The sequence below is a fragment of the Rhinoraja longicauda genome, chromosome 28, assembly GCF_053455715.1.
Source record: "Rhinoraja longicauda isolate Sanriku21f chromosome 28, sRhiLon1.1, whole genome shotgun sequence".
Classification (NCBI taxonomy): Eukaryota; Metazoa; Chordata; class Chondrichthyes; order Rajiformes; family Arhynchobatidae; genus Rhinoraja; species Rhinoraja longicauda.
The window spans coordinates 22,927,193-22,948,077 of NC_135980.1; the positions used below are offsets into that span (position 1 = coordinate 22,927,193).

A 20,885-nucleotide genomic window follows, 5' to 3' on the forward strand; every position below is an offset into this window, starting at 1 on the left:
CGAGCAATTTTGGGCACCATATCTGTGGAAGGATGTGCCTCAGGAAGGATGTCCTCTGGAGAGGTTTACAAGAATGATCCCAGGAATGAGTAGGTCAACCTCTGATGAGCGTTTGTCGGCACTGGGCCTGTACTCGCTGGTGTTTAGAAGAATGAGTGGGGACCTCATTGAAACATGCAGAATAGTGAAAGGCTTGGATAGAGTGGACATGGAGAGGATATTTCCACTAGTATGAGAGTCTAGGACTAGGGGTCATAGCTTCAGAATTAAAGGACATTCTTTTATGAAGGAGATGAGGAGAATTTTTTTTTTTGTCAGAGGGTGGTGAATCTGTGGAATTCTTTGCCACAGAAGGCTGTGGAGGCCAAGGCAGTGGATATTTTTAAGGCAGAGATCAATAGATTTTTAATTAGTACAGGTGTCAGATGTTATGGGGAAAAGGCAGGAAAATGGGGTTAGGAGAGAGATCAGCCATGAGTGGCGGAGTAGACTTTATGGGCCGAATGGCCTAATTCGACCATCCCTTTTGACATGAACAGGAAAATGATCATAATACAAATGATATATCAAGAATTATGTGATTTATCAAGAATTATTGCATTGAACCCCAAGGCAGTAAAATAAACGAATTACAAGATTTACACAGATGCAGCAAATTTCACTGAGCACTTCAGATCCACATTGAGGTTTTGCACCTGCTGAATTAATTAAATGCTTTACCTTCCACACATCAACCTTTCCACTGCCACTCCCTGTAATTAAATTCCACACTGTTCTATTATCACATTGCTTTCTGATTATGCACATGACCAAATAATCAATTTCACAGCAATTTTACAGGTTTCAAACTAAAATGAATCAAACACACTTTCGACAAATGCAAAGTCCAAAAAACCTTCTACCTTGGGTGGCACAGTGATGCTGCCCTACAGTGCCAGAGCCCCGGGTTCCATGCTGACCAAACTCTATGGAGTTTGTAAATTCTCCCCATGACAATGTGGGTTTTCTCCAGACACTCCAGTTCCCTCCCACACTCAAAAGACATACCGGTTTGCAGGTTAATTAGGTTTTGTACAAATCATAAATTGTCCCTCGTGTGTAGGATAGTGTTAATTTGCGGGGATCTCTGATCGGCGCGGACTCAGTGGGCCGAAGGGCCTGTTCCACGCTGTATCACTAAACTAAATTTACTCAATGTGCAAAACTAGCCCGCTAATCATCATTTGGACTTTATTTCCCTCAAGAATGAGTGATATCTACAAACACTATCGAAAGATAATAATAGGAAATTATTCTTCAGGATCCTGTCCCCAAGCTTTTGTTTGCATTCCGGCTTTAAAAATGTTGAATTGTGGAGACCGGAGGAGCATGTAATACTCCTCACTAGGTTACCTTTCTCAACGTCGACATCTTTGACAGAATCATTCTGACAGAAAGTTTTTTTTGTTTAAGATGACTGACACCAATCGAGAGGCAGGCAGACCTATAATCATTATTGAATACTTAGGAAGGAGCTGCAGAAGCTGGTTAAAAATGCACCGAAGATAGACACAAAATGCTAACTCAGTGGGACAGGTAGCATCTCTGGAAAGGGTAACGCTTCGGGTCAAGGAACGGGTCTGAAGAAGGGTCTCGACCCAAAACGTCATCCATTCCTTCTCGCCAGATGCTGCCTGTCCCGCTGAGTTGCTCCAGCATTTTGTGTCTATCTTCAGTGTATTGAATACCTAAAGTCCATTTTATGATTAGCACAAAATGATCTTCTTTACAAGATGAGACAAGAAAAGAATGGATCAACTCGGCTTATATTCACTGGAATTTAGAAGGATGAGGTGGGATCGTATAGAAACATAAAATTCTGAAGGGATTGGACAGGCTAGATGCTAGAAAAATGTCCCTGATGTTGAGGGAGTCCAGAACCAGGGGTTACAGTTTCAGAATAAGGAGTAGACCATTTAGGACTGAGATGAGGAAAAACTTCTTCAGCCCGAGTTGTGAATCTGTGGAATTCTCTGCCATAGAAGGCAGTGGAGGCCAATTCACTGGATGTATTCAAGACATAGCTCTTAGGGCTAACGGAATCAAGGGATATGAGGAGAAAGCAGGAACAGAGTACTGATTTTGGATGATCAGCCATGATCATATTGAATGATGGTGCTGGCTGAAAGGGCTGAAAGGCCTATTCCTGCACCTATTTTCTATGTTTCTATGAGATTTGGGAGAGCAAAAGTACACTTTAGGTTTGGGTTTATTATTGTCAGGTGTACTAAGGTACCTTGAAAAGCTTTGCTTGCTATCCAAATGAGACAATACTACATGTGAATACAATCAAGCCAAGCTCAGGTACACAAGGTAGAGAATCTTCCTGCTCTCAGAATTATATACGACCCAATAACACGCCCCAAACTAGTTTGGATGCCACTATTCATTCAAACTCGGCTACAAGTCCATATAAATAAGATTCTACATCAGCAGAATGACACATCATTAAACGTCATGAATTTTAATCCGCTCTAAACCATTATGCCGTTGAAGACTTTGACACTTGTATTCAAATAGGACCATCATGGGGAATAAAAACCCAAATGTTGAATAGTACAATCACATAATGCAATATGGGTCTTGAGGTGGATTGAATGGGGAAAAGTTATTACATCTTGTTTTGAGGAAAACAATCAACCTTCAAAACTTCAAAGTTTACAAGGAATCTAGTCTGCGATTAATAGCAGGATGATGCCAATCAATTGACATAAATTGATAAATTACTTCAAGAAACAAAGGCAAAGATTAGCTTCAGAATTCCAGAAATATTATTCATTCACATCTTAATGATCACATTTAAACCAGACATGTGGAATGCTGGGTATTCAATACACCCATCTATAAATATTCTTGGACCATGGAGAAACATTAAAAATTCAGCAGCATAACTATTATCATGCAAAGGCTCAACTGAAATGCTTATCATCGACTGCAACGTTGATAAATAATGTTCACAGCTCCAAAGAGAGTCAGTGATAAGAAAACTCCCATAAACAAATCACAGGTGACATAATGGTGTCAACTCAAATTCATCAATCACTGTTTGAAAAATCATATGCAATATGACAGTAGCTTTGCCAGGAAAAAAAGTGAAGGATATTTCCTCAGGTTAAATTCTGTTTCCCCTGCATTCTTCCTATTTCACCTTAATTAAAGGATACATAGGTATCAAGTATTTCTCCTAACATGCGTAGCACTAGAAAATTTGTAACATTATATCTTACAACGATATATATAGTTTTAAAAAAAATCATTAGCATTATTTCAACAGCTTTCAATCAATTTCCCTCTGGGGTTGAATAAAGTTTATCGTATCGTATAATTCAAATGAGGTTCCAAAAATATCTCAGTGCAATTGGTAATTGTTTGTTACTGTTTGTTTTCATTCAAAATGTCCCCTCACATATCACTGAACACACATGGATAGTATCCAAACCCTAACCCAGACTGATCTCTTTCAATTATTGCTACCATGTACACAATTTTCTACCTTGCAGACATTTTATAAAAATGACAATTTTCTCTTAAATACTTTGTAGAATATTTATGTGCCACGTAAAACTATCCATACATGGTCATTCTCCTCAAGTTGGAACGTACACTGGAACCAAGTAAATTTGTAAAACTGTAATGCCACCTAATAAACCGAGTGTAATACACCACTTTAATCTGTCTATCCACCATCTGAAGAGGGATCTCGACCCAAAATGTCACCCATTCCTTCTTTCCAGAGATGCTGACTGTTCCGCTGAGTTATTCCAGCATTTTGTATCTACCTTCGATTTACACCAGCATCTGCAGTTCTTTCCTACCTATTGTGAGAGTCCAATTATATAACAAATTTCACGTTCATGGAGTAGAATTAGGCCATTCGGCCTATCAAGTCTACTTCGCCATTCAATCATGGCTGATCTCTGCCTCCTAATCCCACTTTCCTGCCTTCTCCCCATAACCCTGGACACCCTTTCTAATCAAGAATTTGTCTACCTCTGCCTTAAAAATATCCACAGAATTTAGTAAATTCACATTTCCTTTCAACGTTGCCTGGAATAGCAACAAAGTAATGTACATGTTCATTTAGAGTGCTATTTCTATGAAATGCATTTGCCAAAATCATTTAAACATGAAATTATCCACTAAAAGGCTTTAGTAAGCTAATATTTCCATTACTTCTACATGCATAGTATTTGACTTCTGTTTGGAAGGAAAGATGGTGGGGAGGAAGGAAAGAGGGAACTGGAAGAGAAGACAAAATGAAAGTAAATGCAAACATTCAGGTATTATGCGAGGTCCTAGAGTGTTGAGCATCCCATCCTATGGCCAATTTGCCATAACCTCGACCTTCTATATTTGTGCTGTTAGGGCCACATTATCCACTCACTCACTTCACATAAAAGACCATTATGTAAAATGCAATGCTATTTTTTTTCCTTAAAAACAACACTCTTACATTTACCATACATTTGTCTCCTTAGTTGAACAGTTAATTCATTCATCTGGTGGTTTTGTGCCAAGTTTACACCTCCACCATCACACAGAACTTGTAAACACAGTCACCTCTGCCTGGAATAACCTGGTGCAATCGGATTAGTACATTCCCTCCACCTAGCTGATACTACCGAATCATTGAGATCTTTAACAGATCCGACTCAAAATTTAGAATTCAAACACACACACGCACACAATAAGGGAGAAGGAAAAAGTCCCTTCTGGTGGTGTTTTGGAGGTTGCAATTCTGTGGCAACAAAAATAAAAACCACAAGCAAAACGAAAAAAGCATAAAGCCAAACGTCTGAAGATAGGAGGGGACGACAGAGGAGGCAGGAGGGAGAGGATATAGTTCATTTAAAGACGTTGGAGTGGTGTAGGCCCAGCCATACACAGCCGAGCCTAACCCTAAGTGCTTCTCAGCAGCAAAAACACACACACACAGACCAGAAATACAAGCAACCTCTCCTTCCCTTCCCTTCTCTTCCCTTCCCTTCCCCTCCCTCCTTCTCTCTCTCTCTCTCTGCTGAGAGGTGAGGAACACACAGTACCTTCTCCCCTAGGTCAGGTTTGCAGGAGGCTCTCCCCTCATTCTCCTCTCTTGCTGGGCTTTTGTTTTATTTTTTCAGCTGGGGGATTTTTCCTTCTTTAAGCCCTATTTCCAATCCAGCACCAGGGCAACTCCTTCGCGCATGCGCCCGCCGGCAAAAGGTGGGGGAGGGAGGGAGGGAGGGAGGAGGAGGAGGGCTCAACCGAACTTGCTGGTCGCTCCGCCATTGGCCGAGGCGCCCGACGTCCAGCCCACCGTCCGGGGCGGCGGCGCTCGCCATTGGCCGCCGGCGCACGTCGCTCAGGCCGGGCGCGTCAAGTTCGGTTGAGGCGTTGCAGCAGGGCTCAGGAAAGTTGTCTAGGAGGGGATTGGGGAGAAGGTGGGAGAAGTACTTGGCAGTGCACAGGGTCTTGCAAATCCACGAGCCACCCCGTCCCCACGGCCTGAGCTCAGCTGCAAGCAAAATGACATTAAATTAAATAAAATAGGCGGTCCTCTGACGTCAGATCTTCTCATGCAGCCAGCCCAGCCCAGCCCAGCTTTAATTTCCAGCTAAGTTTCCAAGGGAAACTTGTTTCCCACCCCCCTTCTCTTTGCAACAGTTGAGGTGCGATGGGTGGTGTGAGATGTTGCAAAATAATATTTGCTTTTGGCAATAGATGTTCATCCTGCAGCTGATTTATCTTGCATCTTGTCAGGGTGGGGAAGGAAGGAACCTCAGATGCTGGCTACTTTCACCTTTTTTTTTGTACCAAAGCCAACAATGGACCATAGTGGCATCCCCCTCTACTGGATCGTCTCAAGATAGACACAAAATGCTGGAGTACCTCAGCGTGACAGGCAGCATCTCTGGAGGGAAGGAACGGGTGATGCGTTGGGTGGAGACACCTCTTCAAACATCCCCGCTGGCTTTGATTTGTTCTGTCCATACCTTTCACTCATTTGTGCTTTATACCGTTTCATGTCTCTAGTTTCCCTCTCCCTTGACACTCAGTCTGAAGAAGGGTCTCGACCCGAAACACCATCTGTTCCTTTTCTCCTGAGATACTGCCTGACCCGCTGAGTTACTCCAACATTTTGTGTCTATTATCAGGATGTATCACAACTTAAGATACACGAGAACTCCAGATGCTGGGATAGAGTCTTAGAGTCATACAGTGTGGAATCAGGCCGTTTGGCCCAACATGTCCGATCTACATTCGGCCCATCTGGCATTTGGCCCATATCCCTCCAAACCTATCTTGAGTCAAACACAAGTGAGCATTTGAGGATTGCAAAGATAGTGAGATTGGCCCATGAAAATCAGAGATAAAAGCACTGTCAACAACTTTTAAAAAGCATCCATTGTTCCTAAAAAATATACATCTAAAGCAATTCACTTCAGCCGCCATAATAACTAATAACATGGCTTTAGGGCAGCATAGTAGCGCAGCGGTAGAGTTGCTGCCTTACAGCACCAGAGGCCCAAGATTGATCTTGACTCCAGGTGCTGTCTATATGGTGTTTGGCCTACTCCCTGTGACCGAGTGGGTTTTTTTCCAGGTGCTCCGGTTTCCTCCCACATTCCAAAGATGTGTTGGATAGATGTTTTGTGGATAGTTGGCTTCTAGAAATTGCCCCCTAATGTGTAGGATAGAACTAGTGTTGGGTAATTGTTGGTGCACACTCAGTGGACCGAAGGGCCTGTTTCTACGCTGCAACTCAAATTCAAACTAAAACTAAATCGAATGCTAAGCTATATAATTAATTTACAAGTATAAATTAGCTGCTGAGTTTGTGAGTAAGGAATTAAAGTTGCAAAATATTGGAATAAAGTCTAATCAAGGAAAGGTGTCAGAATTTAAACATCATCTGGAGTGCATTGTGCAGTGAAGGACCCATTCCTCTGCGGCACTTAGATTTTTAGATTTAGATTTAGAGATACAGCGCGGAAACAGGCCCTTCGGCCCACCGAGTCCGCGCCACCCAGCGATCCCCGCACATTAACACTATCCTACACACACTAGGGACAATTTTTACATTTACCCAGTCAATTAACCTACATACCTGTACGTCTTTGGAGTGTGGGAGGAAACCGAAGATCTCGGGGAAAACCCACACAGGTCACGGGGAGAACGTACAAACTCCGTACAGACGGCGCCCGTAGTCACGATCGAACCTGAGTCTCCGGCGCTGCATTCGCTGTAAGGCAGCAACTCCACCGCTGCGCCACCGTGCTGCAAACTGTTCTAGTTTGATGTTCTATAACCCATTGCTTTCATCACACACTAAGCTGATCTGCACTTTACTGTTTAGTTTTGTTTAGTGTGGAGATACAGGGCGGAACCAGGCCCTTCAGCCCACCATGCCGACCAGCGATCAACGTACACTAACACTATCCTACACACTAGGGACAATTTACAATTATATCAAGCCAATTAACCTGCATAGCTGTACATCTTTGGAGTGTGGGAGGAAACCAGTGATCCTAGATAAAACCCACACAAGGTCACTGGGAGAACATACAAACTCCGTGCAGACAGCACCCGAGTCAGGATCAAACCCGGATCCCTGGCACTATAAGGCAGCAACTCTACCGCTGCACCACCGTGCCACACAAGATTGAAGATATTTTGGACGTTGCATTTGTAGAAAGTGTGCTTGATTAATTTTAGTTTGAAACGTAAAATTGTTTTCTAAGTCCTTCTAAGTCTTTTCATCCATGTACCTGGCCAAATGTCTATTAAATGTTGTTATAGCATCTGTTAGAATCTTACTTATGACCTGGAGCTTGCACATAAAATCTAGGCTGTCAATAACGAAGTTGCATAAAGCGAATATTGCTTTATCAAAACACATGGTGATGATGAAAAGTAATGAATGTGAAAAATTAACTTTTCTTTTTCCCTACCACAGTTGCTCCCTGGCTTGTAACTATTACTATGATAGTCGCTGCTGTAAGTGGTGGACATTGCCCAGTCCATCACGGATATTAACCTCCCCAACCATCAAAGGGATCTAAAGGATGGCAGCTAAGATCATCGAAGGTCCACACCATGCCCTGGCCACGCTCTCAACCCGTTGCTACCATTTGGAAGAACGCACCCATTCCCTCTAGATTCAAGAACATTTTCCTCCCATCAACCACTCCCACCTTCAACATGGACCCTCTAGTTCTTGATTCCCCTACCCTGCGAAAAAGGACTCTGTGCATTTATTTTCAGCTGTGATGGTTCTTGAACCACCCTGCACAACTCCAACCACATCTGCACGGAACGACTATGTACTTTGTATAATGTTACACCACTTTCTTCCGCTTGCACCACTAAAGACTTGTCACCCAGTATAACTGATCATTTATTGTATTCCTGTTTATTGTGTGGTGAGAACAGGCCCTTCAGCCCAACTCATCCATGCCAACCACAATGCCACATCTAAGCTAGACCCATTGTATACACCTGACCAATATTCTTCCAAAGCTTTCTTATCCATGTACCTATCCAAATATTTTTTATTGTACCTGGCTCAACTACCTCATCTGGCAGCTCATTCCATAAACCCACAACCCTCTGTGTGTAAAGATTTTAGGTCGAAGTTTAGGTCTAAATTTTATTATTGTCACATGTACCGAGGTACACTCAAAAGGTTTGTTTTGAATGCTATCTAAACCAGATCAGATATACTATATATGTTCCCAATGTTGGGGAGGTCCAGAACCAGGGGCCACAGTTTAAGAATAAGGGGTAGGCCATTTAGAATGGAGATGAGGAAAAACGTTTTCAGTCAGAGAGTTGTAAATCTGTGGAATTCTCTGCCTCAGAAGGCAGTGGAGGCCAATTCTCTGGATGCTTTCAAGAGAGAGTTAGATAGAGCTCTTAAAGATAGTGGAGTCATGGGGTATGGGGAGAAGGCAGGAACGGGGTACTGTTTGTGAATGATCTGCCATGATCACATTGAATGGCGGTGCTGGCTCGAAGGGCCAAATGGCCTACTCCTGCACCTATTGTCTATTGTCTATTGTCCAATGTTTGCAAAGTTAGAGAGGCAAATCGAACAGTACTCTGGTTTATGGAAGGACCATTCAGAAGCCTGATAACAGATGGAAAGAGGCTGTTCCTGTGTCTGGTGGTGCGTGCTTTCAAGTTTCTGTACTTTCAGCGGATGGAAGCAGGGAGAAGGAATGACTTGGGTGGGACAAGTCATGAAAGTTATAGAAGTCTAAAGAAATACATTAAATCGTTGAGAGATACTTATCTCCAGTAGTCCTCTCAATTAAAGTGAAATTTAATGTATAACAAATGGAATAATCTTCAATAACATCAGTTTAATGTATGTTACGTGATACTTTAATGTGGGTTGTTGGAAGTCTAATCTTAATGGCAGCGAAATTAAATTAATAGCTTGGAGATTTATTAACTAACTAAAATTATTTTGCTTCCATGAGAAAGTACCTGAAGACTATATTAACACCTGAGAAACATTTAAGAAATATTTGCACGGGTACACAGATAAAGGATAGCTTTAGAGATAAAGGGTACACAGATAAAGGATAGCTTTAGAGGGATATGGGCCAAACGCAGGCAGGTGGGACCAGTGTAGATGGGGCATGTTGGTCGGCATGGGTAAGTTGTGCTGGATGACTTGTTTCCACATTGTATGTCAGTGACTCTATGACCCTCTGAGAATTAAAAAATATATATATCTCCCTCTTTTTAATATAAAGTCACACGAGGGATTTTACTAGTAAAAATAGTTTTTAAATTAGTCAATTTCAAAGCTTTTCCTCGCTTTGTGTTTAATAATCTTCTTCAGACCAATTGTAATCTGAATATTACAATTAGATATTTCAATTTGGATATGTTATGGTTATTCTATACATTCCCAACAGATTAAAAAAGTTCATAGGCTTCCATTTTAACAAGAAGATTTATCAATGGAATTTCAATTACTATTTAGCAAAAGAAAGTTTTCATGAGAAGCAAGAAAGAAGATATTTTACAATATGTGGGCTCCCTTCATCATTTTATATTCAATTAACTTTCAGTGTACACATTTGTAAATCACAGGGAAAAAATAATTACAGAGAAGGTTTAAGAGGCTTTTACATAGGCACATGGATATGCAGAGAATGAAGGGATATGGAACATGTATAGGCAGAGGAGTTTAGTTTATCTTGGATAGAGTGGATGTGGAGAGGATCTTTCCATTAGTGGGAGAGTCTAGAACGAGATGAGGAGAAATTTATTTAGTCAGAGAGTTGTGAATCTGTGGAAATATGCCACAGAAGGCTGTAGAAGCCGTCAGTGGATATTTTTAAGGCAGAGAAAGATAGATTCTTGATTAGTACAGGTATCAGGGGCTATGGGGAGAAGGCAGGAGAATGGGGTTAGAAGGGAGAGATAGATCAGTTATGCTTGAATGGCAGAGTGAACTTGATGGGCCGGATGGCCTAATTCTACTCCTATTCCTTATGACCTTATAATCTTGCTATTATGTTCTGGCACAGACGTTCTGGGCCGAAGGGCCTGTTCTTGTGCTGTACTTTCCAATATTCTTAAGTATTTCACTTGTAAATCTTCTCCTTTCATAAAAGAAATACATTTGTACAATTATCCAAAGTGCTTTTGTTATTTTCCAAGCAATTAAGTGACATTAGCACCTTTGTGCTTAATATATAGAAATCACATAATTATGTGCAGTTAGACTTCTGTCATGAAATTGTTTAACGGTGGTAATTTTCTGACCACAACACTTGTTTCCACTGTTGAAATGTATTCATTCTGAACCACAATTCCAGTTAGAAACGCCATTATAAGGCACTTCCACCCATTAGACATTGACAGCTGCAACGTATGACAGTGTGGTAAGTGCACTCAGGGAGGATGGGCTCAGCATATTTAAACAAAATGTTCACAACACACAAATGGTTGCTGCTGAGCATTCTGTTGATCTCTTCATTATTTTCTCTCTGCAAGCGAAGAAAAGAGAACGGCAAATTGTATGGGGAGAGGGGAAAGATTTAATAGGAAGATGGCGCCCAAGCCAGACAACTCTTTGTGCGCTGGTCACAGAAGTCGACCTGCAATCACGCATCACAATCGGCTCTTTTAAATCTCTACCGGTTCATTCATCGAGATCATGGCTGATCGTTTTACTGATTGTAGATGTAGGAAAATAACTGCAGATGCTGGTTCAAATCGAAGGTATCACAAAATGCTGGAGTAACTCAGCGGGTCAGGCAGCAATTATTTTCCTACTTCCAGCATCTGCAGTTATTTTCCTACAACCAGCATCTGCAGTTATTTTCCTACACAACTTGCTGCTCCACTGCAATTTCTCCTCAAGGTATGTCTACTTTGAAGAAGTTCTCCTCCTTTCCTTCTCTCCTGAGATGCTGCCTGACCCGCTGAGTTACTCCAGCATTTTGTGATACTGATTGGAGATGATCAGCCATGATCACAATGAATGGCGGTGCTGGCTCGAAGGGCCAAATGGCCTCCTCCTGCACCTATTTTCTATGTTTCTATGTTTCTACTCCAACAGCAGTATGTCTTACTGTCAGGTATCTATACACTGAGGATGGCTCGATTGTAATCATGCATTGGATTTCCACTGACTGGTCAGCACGCAACAAAAGCTTTTCACTCTACCTCGGTACACGTGACAATAAACTATACTAAACTAAACTAAACATTTTCATACAGCGTGGGGTGGCTATATGGAACAGACAGCCAGTGGACATAGTTGAGGCAGGTACTATAACAACATTTACACAACATCTGGACAGGTACATGGATAAGAAAGGTTTAGAGGGATATGGGCCAAACGCAGGCAGTTGGGACTAGGATAGATGAGGCATCTTGGTCGGCACGGACAAAATATTGGGCCGAAGGGCCTGTTTCGGTGCTGTGTGACTCCATGACTAACATAAAGAGCTGGAGTGACTCAGTGGGTCAGGCAGCATCTGTGGAGGGGAATGGACAAGTTGCAAAAAAAACAAAGTGCACCCATCCTGAAACATCACCAATCCCTTCCCTCCAAAGATGCTGACTGACCTGCTGAGTTACTCCAGCACTTTGTGTTTTGGAACAAATTGTGATCCGTTCCTTTCCAAAGAATGCATCGTAAAAAACCCCCATGAGAAATAGCTGGGAAATTATAACTGTTTTCATATTGGTCCATTTACTGCTTTTCCCCTAATAGGAAGGCGATCATTTGTATTAACCATCAAGCTCAGTCTTTCTCCATTAAAAGCATCCACTTGGCTGTTCGCACTGAGGTCAACATCATGAAGAAGCTGGTGCCAATTTGGCAATACAGTTTGTTCCGCGTGTCTACCAGTTACCCTGTTAAAACTTGCGGTTATTTCACAGTCAACGAAAGATAAGCCAGAATTAGTTTAGTTTAGTTTGGAGATACAGCACGGAAACAGGCCCTTCGGTCCACTGAGTCTGCGCTGACCAGCGATCCCCGCACGTTAACACTACGCTAGGGACAATTTTATATTTATTCCAAGCCAATTAACCTACAACTCTGTACCGTCTTTGGAGTGTGGGAGGAAATCGAAGATATCGGAGAAAACCCATGCAGGAGAACATACAAATTCCATACAGACAAGCACCCGTGGTCAGGATCGAACCTGGGTCTCTGGCATTGTAAGGCAGTAGCTCTACCGCTACACCACCGTGCCACCATGCACCATTGAAATGGAAATGTTTGCAAAAATCCAACTCAGTTCTGAAAAAATGAGTAAGTCTTTATTTGTCAACTAGGTGCAATGGGCAAAAACGGAGATATAAAATATGTTCACTTTTTTCGTAAAAACTGCATTTTCCCTCAAGTTATAATCTCGATTATTGGAAAGTGTGTATTTGCTTCATGGCAATTTATTTTTAATAACGGAATCATTAACCCATGTTTCAGATGCCAGTTCTGGGAAATTGAACAATATTCTGTAAGCTGAGATGCATGGAATCTTAAGTGTTGGAATCTTAAGCAAAACATAAAGTGCTGGAGTAACTCAGCAGGTCAGGCAGTATCTGCGGAGGGAATAGACAGGCGACGTTTCAGGTTGGGATCTTGTCCTGACCCCCCACCTCTCTTCCAGGTTCCTCCTCCCTACCTCCAATCAGTCTAAAGAAGAATCCCGACCTGAAATGTCAACTTATTCATTCCCTCCACAGATACTGCCTGACCTGCTGAGTTACTCCAGCACTTTCTGTTTTGTTCAAGATTTTGCCAGCGTTTTCTGTTTTTAGAAAGGAAAAAAATCATACACTTGGGAAGCGAATGGTATGTTGGTATGTTGGCATTCATAGCGAGGGGATTTGAGTATAGGAGCAGGGAGGTTCTGCTGCAGTTGTACAAGGCCTTGGTGAGACCACACCTGGAGTATTGCGTGCAGTTTTGGTCTCCTAATCTGAGGAAAGACATTCTTGCCATAGAGGGAGTACAGAGAAGGTTTACCAGATTGATTCCTGGGATGGCAGGACTTTCATATGAAGAAAGACTGGATAGACTCGGCTTGTACTCACTGGAATTTAGAAGATTGAGGGGGGATCTTATAGAAACTTACAAAATTCTTAAGGGGTTGGACAGGCTAGATGCAGGAAGATTGTTCCCGATGTTGGGGAAGTCCAGAACAAGGGGTCACAGTTTAAGGATAAGGGGGAAGTCTTTTAGGACCGAGATGAGAAAGTTTTTTTTCACACAGAGAGTGGTGAATCTGTGGAATTCTCTACCACAGAAGGTAGTTGAGGCCAGTTCATTGGCTATATTTAAGAGGGAGTTAGATGTGGCCCTTGTGGCTAAAGGGATCAGGGGGTATGGATAGAAGGCAGGTACAGGATACTGAGTTGGATGATCAGCCATGATCATATTGAATGCAGGCTCGAAGGGCCGAATGGCCTACTCCTGCACCTATTTTCTATGTTTCTATAAGTTTGGAATACTTGTCATATTTGAATTAGATATATTGACAAATCTTCCCTTGTGTTAGTTAATGAAGGCAACAACCTTGAACTTTAGTACAGCAAGTGCACTTGGGATGGATTTAGGAAACCACATTTTTAAACTGGGAAATACAGAGAGTACATATCAATATTTTTTACATGTATATATATTGGTCATACAGCATATGTCAGTATTTATTATTAAAGAAATATATAATCGGTTAAGATTTTTCAATGACAGACAAAACTAATTTTGGAAATTTAGTCAGTACATTGAAAGTTTCTTAGAAATTCAAATGTTATTCACCAAATTCTATTTTAAGGCCAAAATGTTTCATTAAAGGAGGAAAGCAAATTGGTACATACAGTTCACAGAACTGAAGGCCTACTAAACTATATATTTAAAACCCCTCAAAGTTATGCTAACAATTGGAGTGCAGCACAAAACTAGTTAGGTATTTAGTGCAATGCAATGCTCAGGAAGCCTTGTTTCAAATAGAGATGCAAAATGCTGGAGTAACTCAGCGGGTCACAGTAACAGGGGTCCCACAGTGGCACAGTGGTAGAACTGCTGACCTACAGTGCCAGAGACCCGGGTTCCATCCTGACTATGGGTGCTGCCTGTATGGAGTTTGTACGTTCTGTTCTCCCTGTGACCACATGGGTTTTCGCCAGGTGCTCCGGTTTCCTCCCACATTCCAAACACATACAGGTTTGCAGGTTTAATTGGTTTCCGTAAATTGTAAATTGTCCCTAATGTGTAGGATAGTGCCAGTTAGTGTATTGGGTCATCGCTGGTAGGCATGGGTTTGGTGGGCCAAAAGGCCTGTTTCTCTAAAGCAAGGTAAAGTAAAGTAAACTAAACTCAGGCAGCATCCTTGGAGATCATAGATAGGCGACGTTTCGGGTCGGAACCCTTCTTCAGACTGAACCAGCATGTGCAGTTCCTTGTGTTAAATTCTTTTAAACTAATTAACTTTACAATCCCATTAAAATCCAGCTTTGGAACTGGGGATATTCTGCAGAACGGTTTAGAATCCACAAGCCGTATCATCTGTTCATAAGTCATCAGAGCAGAATTAGGCCATTCGGCCCATCGGGTCCAATCCGCCACTCCATCATGGCTGATCTATGATTCCCTCTCAACCCCACTCTCCTGATTTCGCCCCCCAAAAGCTCTGACACCTTTACCAAATCAAAAATCTGATAAGTGAATGTCGCTGAACAGCTTCAAGAATGAAGAGTCCAGAAAAGCGGACAGGGTAAATATGTACATGTACAATTGGAAGGGCTCTTCTGGTGAGCTCTTCTGTGAATATAACTGCAGCAATAAGACTGATCTCTCTAGCAACAACATGAACTGAGAGGAACCAAATGACAGCTCTCCATCCACAGAAATGAGACGAAATCCAGGTAACATTCATTGTGACTAATGACGTCTGTATTCACCTGCCACTTATGTCTTTTACACCTTTCTAATTGCTGTCACCCAAAACAAAACAAAAAATCAGGGCAGAGGAATCTGAAATTTGTCCAAAGTGAATTTGCTTTTAAATAATTTAATGAATGAGCAACCTTGCATGCATCTTTCATGTCCTCTGGAAGTCCCCAATTACCTCACAGCTCCGCATCTTTGAAATATTAACATTATTAGACAGTCGGCTCAGGCAGCAGCTAATGAAAGCTCACCAATCTCCATCAGAGAGTCATCGTGCTTCACAGCTACTGATGGTCAATGGGAGAGAGAGGGAGAGGGAGAGGGAGAGGGAGAGGGAGAGGGAGAGGGAGAGGGAGAGGGAGAGGGGGAGGGAGAGGGAGAGGGAGAGGGGGAGGGGGAGGGGGAGAGGGGGAGAGAGAGAGAGAGAGAGAGAGAGAGAGAGAGAGAGAGAGAGAGAGAGAGAGAGAGAGAGAGAGAGAGAGAGAGAGAGAGAGAGAGAGAGAGAGAGAGAGAGAGAGAGAGAGAGAGAGAGAAACTGAGAAAGAGGGAGATATAGAGAGAGAAAAGAGTGTGTGGGTGTGTTCATATCTGTGTGTGTTTGCATGTGTGTGTGGGTGCATGCAATATGTGATTGTGTGCATGCATGCATTGGTGTGCACGTGTGTGTGTGTATATGTGTGTGTGTGGGCGTGTTTTTTTATGTGTGTATGTGTGTGTAGGCATGATTGTATGTGTGTTTGTGTGTTTATGTGTGTGAGTGTGTGTGTGTGCGAGTATATGTGTGGCAGTACAGGCGTATTGTCAAGAGATCACGTCCCATGCCGATGATGATGATAGAGATGGCTGGAGCAGCAGCAGCAGCAGCAGCATAAGGTGATTCCGCGCTTTAAACCGTGCCGGGAGCTTGGCACTGGGACTGCACCATCTTCACGGAGCGTGTTACACGGCAGGCAGGGGACGGCCATTTCAAAGGTCAAGGCGATGGGTACGCCACCTTCTGGAGGGCAAACAAGAAGAGCAATATCATCCTCCCTTTGCCATCAAGAATGAGCCAGCCTGGCTTCTCGGTGACTCCGCCCACAGAAGTAATGGATGCCTTGTGACCCTTCCCATCACTACATGGGCCCCAACACCAGAGGTTCTTGGTCTGCATCCCAGACAGAACAGACTATTCACCCTGAGTGTGTCACACACACATACACACATGCACGTGCTGTGCGCACACACATCTGCATAGATACGGTGGCGCAGCGGTAGGGCGGCTGCCTTACAGCGCTTGCAGCGCCAGAGGCCCGGGTTCGATCCCGACTACAGGTCCTTGTCTGTACGAAGTTTGTACGTTCTCCCCGTGACCTGCGTGGGTTTTCTATGAGATCTTCGGTTTCCTCCCACACTCCAAAGACATGCAGATTTGTAGGTTAATTGGCTTGGTGTAAGTGTATACTGTACCTAGTGTGTGTGGGGTAGCATTAACGCGCGGGGATCACTGGTTGGTGCGGACCCGGTGGGCCGAAGGGCCTGTTTCCGTGCTGGAGCTCTAAACTAAAAACAAAAGACACCCACACATACACAAACACGCACACATGCACACGCACATTCACACATGCACACGCACATTCACACATGCACACGCACATTCACACATGCGCGAACAAACACACACCTACACTCTCGCCGATCTCGAAGATAGACACAAAATGTTGGAGTAACTCAGCGGGTCAGGCACATCTCTGGAGAGAAGGAATGGGTGACGTTTTGGATCGAGACCCTCGTTCAGACTGAGAGTCAGGGGAGGGGGAAACATTCTGTCCTGGGCCTCCTCCACTGTCAGAGTGAGGCCACACGCAAATTGGAGGAAACAGCACCTCACATTTCCCACCTGGTTATAACTATCATGGACTAATTGGTTTGAACACCGCTTGTATACAAAGCACAGCCATGAAGCTGCATCTGACACAGTTATTTATATCACCTACGATATATTCTGATGTAACACAGCAGGACAGGCAGCACCTCTGGAGAGAAGGAATGGGTGACGTTTCTGAAGAAGGGTCTCGACCCGAAACGTCACCCATTCCTTCTCCCCAGAGATGCAGCCTGTCACGCTGAGTTACTCCAGCTTTTCGAGTCTATCTTTGGTTTAAACCAGCATCCGCAGTTCCTTCCTACACATATATTCTGATGTGTTTGTCTGGTGATGTCTTCAATAGACTCGTTCACAAACTCCTAGTTGTCAGTAATTGCAATGTGCTGTTTTCTCCACAGGAGGGCGCAGTGATCACTTTCTTCATCAACATTGCTGAAGCAAATGTCTAGTTTAGAGAAAAAAAGACAAAAAGTCCTGGAGTAACTCAGCGGGGCCAGACACATCTCTGGAGGACATGGATTTCGGGTCCGGACCATACTGCATGGAAACAGGCCCTTCGTCCCATCGAGTCCACGCTACCCATTGGTCACCCTTTCACACCAGTTCTATGTTATCCCACTTTTGCATTCCGAAGGTATCACAAAATGCTGGAGTAACTCAGCAGGTCAGGCAGCATCTCAGGAGAGAAGGAATGGGTGATGTTTCGGGTCGAGACCCTTCTTAGAGATGCTGCCTGACCTGCTGAGTTACCCCACCATTTTGTGATACCTTTGATTTGTACCAGCATCTGCAGTTATTTTCCTACACCACTTTTGCATTCACTCTCTGAACATAAGGGGCAATTTAACGTAGCCAATTCACCTACAAACTTGCACGTCTTTGGGAAGTGGTAGGAAACTGGAGTACCTGGAGGAAACCTATGTGGTCACAGGGAGAATGTGCAAACTCCACACAGACAGCACCCTAGGTCAGGATCGAACCTGGGTCTGCGGCGTTGTGAGGCAGCGGCTTGACCAGCTGTGCCATTTTGCCACAGCTATTTAAAAACCACACCTTATACTATACATAAACACAATCAGGTCAAACTCTTGATTGAGTACAATAGGTAGAGTAAAGGGGAAGATACAGAGTGCAGAATATCGTGCTCAGCATTGCTGAGCCCCAGTACCAGAGACAAAGTCCAATGTCCACAATGGGGTAGAGGTGAATCGGTTGGCACCCTAATCTATGGCAGCACAGTGGCACAGCAGGACAGTTGCTGACTTACAGCGTCAGAGACCCGGGTTCGATCCCGAGTACGGGTGCTCACTGAGAACCCAGTGTATACCTTCTCCCTGTGACCGCGTGGGTTTTCTCCGGGTGCTCCGGTTTCCTCCCACATTCCAAAGGCGTGCGGGTTTGTGGGCTAATTGGCCTCTGCAAATTCCCCCTGGTGTGAAGGATAGTGGATTGATCGCTTGTCGGCGAGGACTCGATGGGCTGAAGGGCCTGTTTCCACGCTGTCTCTCCAAACAGAACCTGTGGAATGATCCTGCCGACAGGGCCAATTCCGTTAAGCTAATAGCACAGAATAGCAGGATCGTTCACATGAATGCTCCAAACCTCGTTTAAAAAGGTGGGGGTTTGACAGAGAAATGTCCATGTGTCGCTCAGCGTGAATCATTGGTTTGGGAAAGAGGGACGATCATTGGAAGGAAGGGCTGAGACCAAGTGATTTACAGGGTGCCAAGAAACCCTGGGAACCTGTCTGCAAACTGATCAACAGAGCTCCTTTGTTGCAAACAATTGCTGTTAGTTTTCTCGCCCCATGTGTACTCCAGATGTGCAGAGGGCTGACACTGCAGGAGATTGTCCCGTCCCTCCCCACCCACTCCCTTGCAGTTCACTCCTCTGCAGTTGCGAGCTCCCGCCAGCAAATGGCGCTGCTGCTCCACATTTATCCCCAGCCTGCGGGCGGAAAGCGGACAGCACTGCCACCCAGTGGTCGATTGAAGCGCTGCGACCAAACACCAGCAACAGGCCCAAAATTGTAAAAGCAATACTGTACTTGCATTTCCAAAATACCTTGCATCTCTTCCAACTCGTCCGAAAGTATTTTAGATCCCAAGCCAGGCCTACATGCAATCTTGGGAACTTGGGAATTTGGCCCTTCGAGCCGGCACCAGCATTCAATATGATCATGGCTGATCATCCAGAATCAGTACTCCGTTCTTGCTTTCTCCCCATCTCCCTTGATTCCCTTAGCCCTAACAGCCATATCTAACTCTCTCTTGAATGCATCCATTGAATTGGCCTCCACTGCCTTCTGTGGCAGAGAATCCCACAGATTCACAACTCACGTGAGCATCTTATCAGATCCCTTGATAAGATCCCTTGAAATTGTAGAGAGTTGTGGGCACAGCCCAGTCCAATACTCAAACACAGTTTGTCCTGAGCTGCCTGCAATTACCTTACGGCTTGGTTTATTGAATTGTCTGGTGATACGAGCCAGATATAAGCAGCAAACAGCTGTATTTAGACCTTCACATGCAGACTGTAATCGATAATAAATGCATCACCTTATGGAGCTGCAGGAATCTACACAAACCGCAGCCACAGGGCCACTGTTGACGCTGTTATTTAAGTTACGAGCAGATTTAATTCATATTCAGTTATTGAGGTTGCACCCCTTACACGCCTGTCCACACTAGCTCTCGCACACTGACACACACGATACGCACACTTTCCACACACACCACATTCACACAACATATACACACACCTCATACACATGCACACCCCGCATAGACACTCACCACATACACACACACACGCATACACATGCATAGACACTCACCACATACACACACACACACGCATACACATGCATAGACACTCACCACATACACACACACGCATACACATGTATAGACACTCACCACACACACACACATGCATACACATGCATAGACCCTCATCACATACACACACACGCATACACATGCATAGACACTCACCACATACACGCACACATACACACCACATAGGTACATGCACACACTGACACATAAACCACAGGTCTCGACCCGAAACGTCACCCATCCCTTCTCTCCAGAGATGCTGCCTGTCCCGCTGAGTTACTCCGGCACTTTGTGTCTATCTTCGACATAAACTACAGGATGACTTAGTGAGGTAAAATTGAACAGACGTCTGAAGATGGGTCTTGACCCGAAACATCGCCCATCTATTCCTTCCACAGATGCTGCCTGACCAGCTGAGTTGCCCCTGCACTTTTGTGTTTTGCTCAAGACTGCCGTATCCTTGTGTGACCACTCTCTCGTCCTGTGGGTTCGGTGGCAGCTGATGAAGATCATGTGAGAAGCAGCCACTCTTCCACGGAAGGGGCAGGAGATGCCTGAGGGAGGGATGGATGGATGGCCAAGTTGATTGGGAGGTGGTACGCTCCTTGTGTAATGCACACAGGGCTTCTGTGTGCTCTCGAGGCATGGCTGTGAGTCTCTCAATGCCAAGGGAAACGCCTCTTCTCCATGTTATGTGGCTGCAAGTTAAAAATGTCATGGTTCTGTTGTC

The 20,885-nt window shown here is 44.0% G+C and overlaps 1 protein-coding gene across 3 annotated transcripts in view; it reads right to left on the reverse strand.

The window, feature by feature from the left end:
• Nucleotides 1-20,885, reverse strand: part of LOC144607357 (casein kinase I) — a 113,040-nt gene that overhangs the window by 81,026 nt on the left and 11,129 nt on the right. For 2 of the 3 annotated variants that reach the window (XM_078424143.1, XM_078424141.1), the window contains exon 1: nt 5,082-5,215. The exons of the other annotated variant lie outside the window; for it this stretch is intronic. The gene's annotated coding sequence lies outside the window, so the exon portion shown is untranslated. Of the gene's footprint in view, nt 1-5,081; nt 5,216-20,885 lie in introns of those variants that run through there. 3 annotated transcript variants of the gene reach the window in all.